Source organism: Ailuropoda melanoleuca, chromosome 1, assembly GCF_002007445.2.
Source record: "Ailuropoda melanoleuca isolate Jingjing chromosome 1, ASM200744v2, whole genome shotgun sequence".
Lineage (NCBI taxonomy): Eukaryota > Metazoa > Chordata > Mammalia > Carnivora > Ursidae > Ailuropoda > Ailuropoda melanoleuca.
Window position 1 is genome coordinate 194964061 of NC_048218.1, and position 13548 is coordinate 194977608.

The 13548-nt window shown below is 52.0% G+C and overlaps 1 protein-coding gene across 1 annotated transcript in view; it reads left to right on the forward strand.

Annotated features, from left to right (window-relative positions):
* TMEM140 (transmembrane protein 140) overlaps positions 1 to 13548 on the forward strand; it is a 16699-nt gene that overhangs the window by 198 nt on the left and 2953 nt on the right. Inside the window, exon 2 of the mRNA XM_034672599.1 lies at positions 1 to 67. The gene's annotated coding sequence lies outside the window, so the exon portion shown is untranslated. The remainder of the gene's footprint in view (positions 68 to 13548) is intronic.

Below are 13548 nucleotides of genomic sequence, written 5' to 3' on the forward strand. Positions count from 1 at the left end.
CGCCTGCGGGAAACCCGCGCACCCCGCCTGCCCGCCTGGCCGGCCGCGCGCTGCGCCTCTTCTGCGCGTAAGTACCTGGCGTGCGCGCGGCCCAGCTGGCCTCGGCTCGCTAGTGCTCAGGCCTTCCCCATCCTCGCAACGAGCCCGGGCCGGGATTGGTGGTCGGTGTCGGCGCCCCTCGCCCCAGGACCTGCCCTGCCCGCTCCGCCCTCCTTCCCGCAGCTCCCTCCAGCACCTTCCCGGGCGCCTCCGGGCCCCGAAGACGGTGCGGGAGATGCAGGGTCCCCCGTGAGAAACACACGGGGACAAGAGTGAGCGCCGGGGGCTCGCACCAAGTCTGTACAAATAAGTGAGGGTGGCCCGTGGGGTGGGCTGCTCAGCAGAAACGGGGCAGGCAGACAAGAGCGGATCCCCGACTCGAAGGAGCTCAACTGTTCCTCGAAGTTTCAAAAAACACACTTAAAATCCTTAAAATACGCACTGCCGGCCAAGATGGTCAGAAAGACCCGTGTTCTTGATCGCAATATTACAGGGCCTAAGATTTTTCGGACCCTCTGTTATTAGACTACATTGCTTCTCATGCCTTCATGGAAATTCATGGTGGGATCTTGGTGCTGCTGATGCTTATCTTAAAATATTTTAATATGGATCGTTTCCTTAATAACTTCCGTTATACTTCACCTGTAAAACCAAAGGCCCCTTTGGGAAAGAAACACACACACACACACACACACACACACACGATCCTTCTTTCCTTACCTCCTGTCAGCTAGTGTGCATTTTTCAGTGTCTTCTCCTTACGCCCCATACCTCCTCAAGCCCCAGACCTGAGACTCAGTTCCTAAGACTTTGGATTCTACACATACTCCCTTCTCCGCCTTCTTTCCAGCTCTTGCCTAGTCTTACCTGATCATGAAGGTTGTTTATGTCTGTTTTCTGCATTTCACTTTTACTTAAATACAACACATAATTCTGGAAATATTTTTAATGCAAAAAGAGAACGGTTGTCCATAATGCCACCAGCCGGAGGTAGATACCGAGGCTAACATTAACATTTTAGAATGTTCCCTTAGTCTCTTTCTTGCAGTCATACTATAGAGTGTCATTTGAGACGTGACTTTTCTGAAGTCCGCACAGTTTCATCGCCTTGATGTGTCATAATTTAATTCCAATGGTGGGCATCCGAGTTCCTTCCCATTTTTCGCCAAATACTGTGATGAACATTCCTATATATAAGTCATTGATTGCATTTCTGATCGATGCCTTAGGATAAACTCCGAAGTGGAATTACTAGGCCAGAAAGAAGGATTTTGAGGGGTTTCGGTGCATATTGCCAAATTGCCTTCTAGAAAGTTTGCACAAATGTTTAACCATTCCTACCATGACTGCGTGAACATGGCAACTTTCCCATGCGTTCTGTGGCAACCAATGTTTTCATCTGTGGTTTTGACAGGGAAACTCCGAGGTTCTTTGACTTGGCATATCTTTGCTTACATGACAAAAGGTATAGACTTTTTTCTTGTTAATGAGATAGGGTGATTTACATAAGAATATATATTTGTTTTTTATTCCCCATCTTGGCACAGAGCTCCTAAAACCCTTGGAATTTCCTAGGTGACAATAGAGATAAAGGTGTCTTCTCTTTATTCCTAACAAGCTCCTTTCAAGCACATCTGCATTTATGTTAATGAGCTGAATTTTGGCAGATCTCTATAGATGGGGTTTGGTTGCCAGGGGAAGCAACCTCGGGATTACAGGGGAACTTTTAGCCCCCCCCCCCCACGGAGGCAGACTGGCTAGAGATTCAATCAATCACCCACATCCAGTTGGGCCCAGTGCCCAGTGATGTCATTCATCGGGCCAGGTGGCTTATGGGACTGAGCCCTTTGCCTGTGGGCCCTGACACTCTCTTCTGTAGATGGTGTCAGAATTGAGTTAAATGGGGCACCAGCTGGTGTCGCAGAGAACTGTTTGGTGGAGGGAAGCTCCCACACATTTGGTAGAGAGTCTAAAGCTACGGTGACCCATTTTTTTTTTTAAGATTTTATTTATTTATTCGACAGAGATAGAGACAGCCAGCGAGAGAGGGAACACAAGCAGGGGGAGTGGGAGAGGAAGAAGCAGGCTCATAGCAGAGGAGCCTGATGTGGCTCGATCCCATAACGCCGGGATCACGCCCTGAGCCGAAGGCAGACGCTTAACTGCTGTGCCACCCAGGCACCCCTACGGTGACCCATTTGGCATTCCTTCTCTTCTGAAATGTCTTCATAGTCTTTGTCCATTTTCACAAGGGTTGCTTTTCTTACCTATTTGTGTGAGCATTTGGTATATTAGTAATAGTAATCATTTCCTATTTATTGCGGATATTTTCCACGCTCATTGACTTGTAATTTTATTTTGTTATATAGAAATGTAAAACTTCCTCAATGGTTACGTCTGTACAGTTTTTTCATGATTTCAATTTGCTTTTAAGTTCAAAGTGTTCTCAGTCGTGAATCTTCACTTTTTTTCTAGATCTTTTCTTTTTTTTCTTTTTTTTTGCTCTTCATTACATGTCACACGTGGATCCACGTGAACTTTATTTTGGTATGTGGCGTGAGACAAGGACTTCCAGCTAGTTCTGTTTTCAGTTTAGCTCATCGACTGCTTCAGTGCTAGTTAAGGGAAAACCTTCCACTGAACTATGATGCCACTTTTATCACATGTTCACTTCCTCTGTGTGGCTTTTCTGAGATAGTCCGCTCTTGAGCTGTCCATCCCAGTACCCCTGGGGGGGGGGCGACCATTCGGGGGTCTGGGGCCCAACTTCCAGTTACTGGGATCAATGACTCCAGCCTGCCGTAGGCCCCAGAACATACATCTTCAGTGACTTAATAAGTGTAACAAACACCTGCAAATTGAATCCTGGAATACATCAGCAACTGGGGTTCCTCAGAGCGTGGTGCCCGGGTTCACACCACCTCAGCATTGTCAGTCCTGTCAAATGACAAAATGCAAACAATTCAGTCACGGCTTTGCCCTTCTTGATTTAAGGGACGACAAGCCATGGATTGGGGGGAAGAGAGCTCACAAGCATGGAGCACGGGGGTGGGATTTGGGGCAAGAGCAGTGCTGGAGGGAGGCAGCAGTGTGGAAACCAAGGGGCATGACTGGCTAGGAGGCCCTGCTTGGTGGGGTAAGGAGAGCGAGTGGAAGTGCAGTGGGGGGGCCGTGATGGGTGTTAGGTTTCCTCAGCGGGTGCTTCCCACGCCGGCTGACTTAGGCTGAGAACTGGGACCTGGGCTGGGCCCCGCTGCGGCCTCCAGGTTGTGGTCCCGGGATACGAACGAAGATTCGCTGCGTCAGCCCAAACCTAGACATTGGGAGGTAATCCTGAGACGCCCAGCGCTTTTGTGAGGAGAGCTGCCGTCTGTGTGCTGGGCAGCAGTAGGGCAGCGGGGTGCTAACCGGGCGGAGGGCGGAGAGCAGGAAGGAGCACCGGCCTCCAGCCTCTCCTCAGGCGGCCTCCAAGCTCTCCTCAGGCGGCCAGCCCACACCAGCCCGGAGACAGACTGGGCGGAGACTGGCTTTCTCAGGCCCCCAAATACTGGCCCTGAAGGCTGGAGGGGGAGGCCCCATAGCATCTGCTACTCAGTTTGGTGCTGATTTGCTCTTTTTGAGTTATTTTGCACGTGTGGTGAAGCCCTTTCATATGTATTACAAACTTGCCAGGGCAGAACACTCCTCCCGTGAGGATGGATGGAGGTGAAGTTCCTGGGAAACCATCTTTCCAGCCAACTCTAAAGATCTCTTGCAAAGTTTAGGGTCTAGGTCTTAGTGACTGCCGATTGTTCTTTCCCTCCTCCTCGTCTTGGGTGCAACTACGTTCGAGTAGGCCTACCTGCGGCCCGCAGGGCTTGTAGGCAGGATGGGTGTGAGGTAATCCCTGGACTTTGCCCCGTCTCTCTCAAATCATGGGAATAGGGACGGAGTTAATGGAACACTCGGTTAGAAGGATATAATCCACGCTTGTCACCCTGGCCTACAAGGCTCTCAGGAACCTGGGACCACTCACCTGTCCAGACTCATTGCGTCCCCTCTCCTCAGTCATGGGGAATCTGTTCGTCTCGCAACCAAGTGTTTATAACTACTGCACTGTCTCCCGGGAAGGCTCCAAATGTCTCCTCCACCCCTGACCCACTGATGGAGACTAACGGCTTCCTCCTGTCACCTTCTCTCCTTTACTTCATTCTGTTTATTTCCCTCCCAAATCTTTTTAAAAATTGTAATTATCTTTTTTAAAAGTATACATACCATTGGCGTTTGTCTCCCCAACCAGAAGGCAAGCTCAGTGAGGCCAGGCCCCTGCTTTGCCCTGAGTGCTGATTCCTCAAGGCCTGCGACAGAGGGAACCATCCAAAATGTGCCATTCATGGCGTCACAAGAGGAAACCCTGGCCTCCTCAGTAGGAGGGGGGCTGTGGCTCTCTATCCGGATTGCACGAGGGCTGGGCAGGAGACCAAGAGTGACAGCCAACGGCAGTCCTAGTTTCTAGTATCACTTGCCTTCAGACTCGGTTTTGGGTCCGGTGAACCTTAATCTTAGGCTCCCGACAAGCAGCTCTGGGGTCCCAGCACTGAACACCCAACACAGATGGGCCGGAGCTGCTTCTGAAGGCCTGTGCTCCTTCTGAAGGGTTGTTTCTCCCTCTGAACTGTCTTTGACCTTTGCCCCCAGCTAGATCACCTGCTCCCGAGGGCTAACTAATAAGCCACAAAACAAATGAGCAAAGAGCCAGGGGACGTGACTGGAAGCACTGGTGATTCTGACGCTATGTGCAGTCTTCATGCTGACGTGCGGTGCGGGGTCTGCGGGCGAAGCTGCTTTCGTTTACATGCAAATTCAGTACATCGAAATGTTACTCATTGCATAAAAAGCTGACGTCGCCCCCCCCAGAGCACAGCGGGAGACCCGGGCAGCTGCCTCCCCTCCACACACCCTGGGGAGGCACCACTGCAGCCCAGCTTTGAAAAATAAGAACGTGGGCTCATATTTCCGCCAAAGGAAATATGACACATTTCCCTTTCTTCTTCCCTTTTTATTTTTGTCAGAGCCACACCCCAACCATGAGTGATCCTAACGTGCTCAGCCAGGGAGATGTTAGTCCGGGCCAGCCGCCTCCTCCGAGCCCTAGGCTCCCTGCGGGCTCTTCCCGTCAGATTGTTTGTCTGGCTTTATTTCACTCACATTTTCTCCCGGCTTCGGGCTTCACCTCTCTCTCCGTTCCGGAGATACTCCCAGACCTCCTCCTCTCCCGGCCCTCACCTCCCTCTTCTCCGGATCCCGCTCCCCCCGCCCCCCATCAGCAGGAGCGGAGCAGGTGCAGCAGGCCGAGCCAGGCACCAGTCTGTTGGTGTGGACACAACTGCCACGTGTCGGTCTCACCACAGCGCCCAGAAGAGGCCTGCGATGCTCCAGGTGGGGACGGAGGTGCGGGAGGCCGTGCCACATGCCCAAGCTCACAGCACCGAGCCCAGGGGGGTCCAGGGAGTGGCTGGCTCTAAGGCCCGTGCTCTTCACCACCACGTCCTGTCCCCGTGTGACGCTCTGCAGGAGAGCACCAGCGCCATCTGTCCCCTCCAGCGTCTGACCACTGCCGGGCGGTGTGGCCCTGGGCTTGACTTTCAGAGTTTCAGTTTTCTCTCTATGGTAATCACAGTTTAAATCGTACTTCCTAGGTCATGTTCCACATGCTGTACATAAACTACCTCATTTAATTCCTATAATGTCTACCAAGTTAGTTCTATTAGACCCACTTTCCAGATGAGAATCACAGGCCCTGGGATGTTAAGTAATGTAGCTGGTAAGCCATAAACCTGGGATTTGAACCCAGGACACACAGCTGCCAAGTCTGTGCCCAGAAGCCTTATCCCACGTTGTCCCCACTGCGTGGAGCACGAACGCTGACGACAGGAAGCGCCAGGCCCCAGCACGCACATGCTCGGCTCCACGGAGCCAGGCTCCACAGTGATGACCACCAGCCTGCCTGTCAGACGTCCCCACCACTGGCTGTGGGAACGTGGGGGGGTTCCTGACCCTTACTGAGTCTCGTGGTCTCCTCGGGGAACCGTAAAGCTGCTCCCACAGGGTTGCTGTGCGAACTTCATAGAGCAGCACCCGCTCCATGCCCAGCACAGAGTACAGGCCCACGGGATGCTGAAGTCCGCTCTTAACTAGCAGTAAGCGCAGCCAAAGCAGATTTCTTGCTCGATGCATTCCACTGATCAAAGAGAATTCTCGAAGCAAGTTCTGCTCGCTCATATTTCTGCCAAAGGAAATATGACACATTTCCAACTTTCTTAAATCATTAAGGAAAAGGAAGGCTGGGAGGTGAATTTGTAACTGGTAACAACCTAGTAACCCACCTGTTTTCTCTTTCAAGCTTCTGTTCTGACAACAAAACGATACCATCCAGGTTCTGCCGGGCAGTCCCGTAGGCCTGGTGGCAACTGCTCCTGGCGGAGCCGGGCTGGGGGAGGGAGCCGCTGCCCTTGACCTCAGCTGTCCCCACATCTCCTGTGTCATCCTCTCTGTGCTCTCGGTGCTCAGCTCTGGAAGCTGGTGGCTTGGATGACATATCTGAGAAAGGAGAATCTTATAGGGAGCTCGCATTTAGGAAACGGGAAGAATCGAGAGAGAAGGGCCAGAAGGAGGAGAACCAGGACAGACAAGAAGGTGGAAAAAATAACCACAGGGAGGAGTTTGAGCAGCTCTGTGTGCCCCATGGATGTTCACTCACTCATTCACATGTCACTCAATAGACATGGTGGGGGGGGGCTGCCTTGTGCCTGGTGGCCCTGGGTGTTGGGGACATAACAGTAAAAGATAGATTTTGGGTAAACAGCCAGCCAGCTAACCATAGATAAATAAAAATGAGCAACAGATAGAAGTCCTGGCCCTCATGAGTTTACATCCCACTGGGGGCGAGGGTGGGGGAACAAGAAAAGGTTGAGAACGGGAGACAGTAAAAAAAGCAGCGGAGGGAGCAGGAAAGGGCCCCGGGGAGCGTCCGGGTGCGGAGCGGTCAAGGGGAAGATGTTAACCAGGGGCGGCCTCCCTGAGAAAGGAACACTGGAGCCCAGAGACCCAAGGGAGGTGAGGGAGGGAGACGTGTGACAACAGAAGAGCATTCCAGGCAGAGGAATTGGCAAGCGCCAAAGTCCTGACTTGCCTCAAGTTCTTGGAAAATACAGCGGAAGCCACCCGGAAGCCACATAGTGGAAGCTAGTGGGGGAGGGGGCAAGAGTAATTATAGGGTAAGTCTGGTTCCTAAAGGAGCAGCAAGAGGCCAGGTAGTTGTTCATGTTGTCACGAAAAGAGGGCACCCTTGGTAGCACACTGCAGAAGACACACAGCCCTCTAGGGAGAGCATAGGAGAGCATTCCTGGGGGAGGAAGTCGGAAGTCTGGGAGGCCAGTGCTCCTGGAGGGGCCGCTCTCTGTGGGCACCCCATGCCCTGCCGTAGGCCACACTTCAAGGGTTTACTGAACATGCAGTGAGTGGAACAGACTTCCCGCGGCTGGTGGACGAGTGGTCATCTGGCAGGGAAGACGTGCAGGGGTGCGCTGTGAGGCCCCCTCGGGGCGTCGTGAGTGACGGAGGCACGCAGGTGTGACTCGGGTAGATGGTGAGAAACCTAAGCCCCAGGTCTACGGAACGTCTGGGTACTGGGTATCATTAGACTTGCAGGCAGGAAGAATGGGGAAAAAAAATAGGGTGAGGGTGGGTCTTTATGGTTGTTTTTATATAGGACAAAGTAGAGGAGAAGGGAGTTTTGTGGGAATCTCAATCGTTGGGATAAGACGAAAGTGTAATATGGAAAAACCATGAGGAGGGCAGTGACATGAGAAGTAAGTAGGCGTCCTGTCGGTGTCGGTGTACAGTAGAGTTCTGCAGGGATGAAGCTGGTGGGTATGTTAGCGGATCACAAACACGGACCAAGTACGCTCCGGAGACGGAGACCGGAGCTACCGACCCTCCTCTGTCAAAGGGAACAAAGATACTAGGACAGTTTGTAAAGTTTCTTTTGATTCCATGACTCAGGAGAGAGCACTTCAGGGGTCTTGAGAAGCAAGCGCCAGGGGCAAGAGACGGTGGTTCACCAGCATCCGCCTCAGCGTTATTTCTAGTCTTAGAAAATAACGTCAAACACCGTAACATATACGTGTGTACTCAGGCTATCGTGGTGTTTACAAAGCAGGATACAAACAAATATTTATGCGAGCCCAACTGTGTAAAACGTGTTGTTAAAGGGTGGCTATTTCTACAACCCGAAGTTATAGATGATTTTTGGTCATTCGCATATTTTTCTAGTTTTCTACAATCAGCATCTATTGCTTTATTATAAACAGGAAGAAGTTCAGCGGATAAGGGCAGCAGTGACTAAGCAGTCTCCCCGGTTCCCCTCTGAAGGAACCGAGGCTTATTGTGAAGGGGAATTAAAAAGCTGCTGTGGCAAGACCGTGATTACTAGGATTGTTAAAAGCCAAAAAAGCCAGGGTGGGCTCCTAGGACGGCAGGGGGAGAAGAGTACTATGGGCTTTTCCAACCAAGCTTCCATATGCTTTCACTATGAAACGTTTACACCAAGAAGCTAGGACCAGCCTCCAGCCTTAGTCCACGAGATCCCAAGGTCTGTCCAGATGTCCCACAGGACACGTGCAGCAGCCAGCCCAGCGCTGTGCAGAGTGTGTCCGAGATACAAAACACGGCCCCTCGCCTCAAGCAGCTTTGCTGGCTTGTTAGGCTAGGTGCATGGGATGTATACACGAAATTGCTAAAGGATGCCACAGGGCGCTTCCCTCCTTCCCCCCTTCCCTCATTCATTCATTACCCCCCCCCCAAAAAAAAGTTCCTCGTGTGTCTCAGGCACCATTCTGGGGATAGAATGGATAGCACACTAGATGGGGACGGGCGTCAATAGGATTTAGAGGCAGAAAGCAGGTAGGACCGCAGCAGTCAGGGGGTGCTGAGAGAGTGGGCAGATGGGATGGGGCAGCCCGAGCACACGCTGGGCTAAGCACAGCAAGAGTGGAGAGCACGCGGAGGCCCCCCTCACAGGGAACTGCAGGTGCAAGTTCAAAGTAGCACCAGGTGGCCGTGACCCCGAGCTCCAGGTGAAGGAGCTGGGTCTGAACTCTGTGTGTAAAGAGTGGGGACAAGGGAAACCAGGGGCAACCACCTTTCCCACAGGCCTGCTCCTGGGCTTCCCAGCTCCGGTTTGATTTGTTTTACTCTCTGCTGAAAACCCCCCAAAGAGCAGCTGAGAAAGACAGGAAATCAAAACCAAAGGCCAGGCACAGAGCAGCTACTAACCAACCCTCCTCTGAGGCCTGCCAAGCCTTTTGAAAAGGGTCGGTCTGTCTTCAAGTCGAAAAAGCTTAATAGTAGCGATCTGCTTTGAACCCAAGTGTAACAGGCCTGAAACAGGGGCAATAAGAGAGCATACGTATGAAGCCACCCCTGCTCCCACCCTCTTGGTCCTGAGCAATGGAGGCAAGTCAAACCTCACTTTCTACAGCACGCTTATTCAAACTGGGGTTCTAGCCCTGGAAATCCACTCCACACTCTGACACCTAAATCCACTAAAAACACAGGTACAGGTTTTAACATGCATTTGTTAAATATGCAAAACCATACAAAACACCTTCCTGCTGGGGATTCCCCCCATCCCCCTGCCCCACACTCCCCCTTCCCCAGGCCAGACTGGTTAGAACCCCTCATTATGCTAATCTCACAACGCATGGACTAAAGACACCTTTGTCATACCTGGTAAATCTTGCTGTCCTGAGTACCAGGGCTCCAAAAATCTCCCAACTACATTCAAACAGGGCCTCGGCCTCCTGGGTTTTCATTAACTCAGGCCTCCAAAGACTCCGGTCAGGGTCAATATGTGCTGCGGAGGTGGGGGCCTCTGTGGGGATCCCCCCCGCACCCCCTCCAACTCTGAGCTTCCATGCCGAAGTCCCCTGAGGAAGCCATGGGCAGAGGCCTGTGTCTGGATACTCATGCGTTCAAACTTCATCGCAGGCATCGGTTAATGTTTCTGTTCTCACAGGCACCGGCCTCTGCGGCCTCAGCCCCAGGCAACGTCCCCAGCTCTAGATCTTTATTCTTGTTGTTTGCACCCACTCGGGTCCTCCGAATGGAGCCCTCTGCTATAGAGGGAGCGCTTGCGTCCTTGCAAATACACATGTTGAAGCTTAACCTCAGTGCGATGTACGATGTACAAGGAGGCGAGGCCTCTGGGAGGTGAGTAGGTTGGCAGCAGAGCCCTCATGAATGAAACTAGTGCCCTTGTTAAAGAGGCCCCCAGAAAAAATCAAGAGGCCCCCAGAGAGCTCCCTTGTCCCTTCCACCCTGTGAGGACACAGCCAAAGATGTCCATCTATGAACCAGGAGGTGGGCTGCCCAGGCACCAAATTCAGCCAGTACATCTTGGACGTCCCAGCCTCCAGAGCTGTGAGAAATACAGGTCTGCTGATCTTAGCTGCCCAGTCTGTGCTGTTTGGTGTAGCGGCCCAAGGACAGCTCCCTCTTCCTCCGGCCGGGCCCATATCGTGTTCCCAAGTACGCGTTCTTTCTCTCCCTCTGGGCACATTCTGTTCCTGCAGAACAAATAAGGGATGTGGTCAGACACCCCTTCCTTCCAGTCAGCTGTGGGAACGAGGGCNTCCCCCCTTCCCTCATTCATTCATTACCCCCCCCCCAAAAAAAAGTTCCTCGTGTGTCTCAGGCACCATTCTGGGGATAGAATGGATAGCACACTAGATGGGGACGGGCGTCAATAGGATTTAGAGGCAGAAAGCAGGTAGGACCGCAGCAGTCAGGGGGTGCTGAGAGAGTGGGCAGATGGGATGGGGCAGCCCGAGCACACGCTGGGCTAAGCACAGCAAGAGTGGAGAGCACGCGGAGGCCCCCCTCACAGGGAACTGCAGGTGCAAGTTCAAAGTGGCACCAGGTGGCCGTGACCCCGAGCTCCAGGTGAAGGAGCTGGGTCTGAACTCTGTGTATAAAGAGTGGGGACAAGGGAAATCAGGGGCAACCACCTTTCCCACAGGCCTGCTCCTGGGCTTCCCAGCTCCGGTTTGATTTGTTTTACTCTCTGCTGAAAACCCCCCAAAGAGCAGCTGAGAAAGACAGGAAATCAAAACCAAAGGCCAGGCACAGAGCAGCTACTAACCAACCCTCCTCTGAGGCCTGCCAAGCCTTTTGAGTGGAGGGGACGGCGGGGGCGGAGGGGGGGGGCGTTCTAGCCCTGGAAATCCACTCCACACTCTGACACCTAAATCCACTAAAAACACAGGTACAGGTTTTAACATGCATTTGTTAAATATGCAAAACCATACAAAACACCTTCCTGCTGGGGATTCCCCCCATCCCCCTGCCCCACACTCCCCCTTCCCCAGGCCAGACTGGTTAGAACCCCTCATTATGCTAATCTCACAACGCATGGACTAAAGACACCTTTGTCATACCTGGTAAATCTTGCTGTCCTGAGTACCAGGGCTCCAAAAATCTCCCAACTACATTCAAACAGGGCCCCGGCCTCCTGGGTTTTCATTAACTCAGGCCTCCAAAGACTCCGGTCAGGGTCAATATGTGCTGCGGAGGTGGGGGCCTCTGTGGGGATCCCCCCCGCACCCCCTCCAACTCTGAGCTTCCAGGCCGAAGTCCCCTGAGGAAGCCATGGGCAGAGGCCTGTGTCTGGATACTCATGCGTTCAAACTTCATCGCAGGCATCGGTTAATGTTTCTGTTCTCACAGGCACCGGCCTCTGCGGCCTCAGCCCCAGGCAACGTCCCCAGCTCTAGATCTTTATTCTTGTTGTTTGCACCCACTCGGGTCCTCCGAATGGAGCCCTCTGCTATAGAGGGAGCGCTTGCGTCCTTGCAAATACACATGTTGAAGCTTAACCTCAGTGCGATGTACGATGTACAAGGAGGCGAGGCCTCTGGGAGGTGAGTAGGTTGGCAGCAGAGCCCTCATGAATGAAACTAGTGCCCTTGTTAAAGAGGCCCCCAGAAAAAATCAAGAGGCCCCCAGAGAGCTCCCTTGTCCCTTCCACCCTGTGAGGACACAGCCAAAGATGTCCATCTATGAACCAGGAGGTGGGCTGCCCAGGCACCAAATTCAGCCAGTACATCTTGGACGTCCCAGCCTCCAGAGCTGTGAGAAATACAGGTCTGCTGATCTTAGCTGCCCAGTCTGTGCTGTTTGGTGTAGCGGCCCAAGGACAGCTCCCTCTTCCTCCGGCCGGGCCCATATCGTGTTCCCAAGTACGCGTTCTTTCTCTCCCTCTGGGCACATTCTGTTCCTGCAGAACAAATAAGGGATGTGGTCAGACACCCCTTCCTTCCAGTCAGCTGTGGGAACGAGGGCGGGGCTGCTCCTCCCCAGGGGTCCCTCTGGGTTACACCAGTGTCCCGAGCCTCTCCCCCTCTCCCAGGGGCCACCACTCACCTCACTGCAGGACGTGCCTGGGACGTGCCTGGGTGCTCCTTTCTGTGCACTCACCGGATGTCACTCTGTAGTGTGTCCCCAGCACCTGGTGTCTTCGAAGGCCAGCAGCACTGAGCTCCAAAGTGCTCTGGGCTCTCAATAGTGATTTTATTCCAAAATGGAAGACTTACAGATATAAAGGTATTGTATGCAGACGACTGTTGTAGAGGCCAATTTGGAGAAGTCCTTCAGAGTAAAATCAGAGTGAAAAGACTTTTCAGATACGATGAGGAAGGTGTATACTACATTACAGGGACTACCATTAGTTTTCTGCAGGTCAATTGGGCAATATGCAATAAAATCACCAACAAATATTTCTACCTTTGACTCAGGGATTGTACTCTTAGGTAAGGTATCTAGCCTAAGGAAAAATCAGAATCATACAAGCATCTTCCCTGTCAATTATAATGGTGAAAAATGGAAACAATTTATCTGATAATGTCATGGATAAATCTACGACATGAGCTATTAAGCAGCCATTAGCCATGTTTCTTTTTTTTTTTTTAATGATTTTTTATTATGTTAGTCACCATACAGTACATCCCCGGATTCCGATGTAAAGTTCGATGCTCCATTAGTTGCGTATAACACCCAGTGCACCATGCAATACGTGCCCTCCTTACTACCCATCACCGGTCTATCCCAGTCCCCCACCCTCCCCTCTGAAGCCCTCAGTTTGCTTCTCATAGTCCATAGTCTCTCATGTTTCATTCCCCTTCTGATTACCCCCCTTTCTTTATCCCTTTCTTCCTCTACCGATCTTCCTAGTTCTTATGTTCCATAGATGAGAGAAACCATATGATAATTGTCTTTCTCTGCTTGACTTATTTCACTTAGCATTATCTCCTCCAGTGCCGTCCATGTTGCAGCAAATGTTGAGAGTTCGTTCTTTCCATTGTATATATGGAACACGGCTTTTTTTTTTTTTTTAAGGTTTTTTATTTATTTATTCGACAGAGCTAGAGATAGCCAGCGAGAGAGGGAACACAAGCAGGGGGAGTGGGAGAA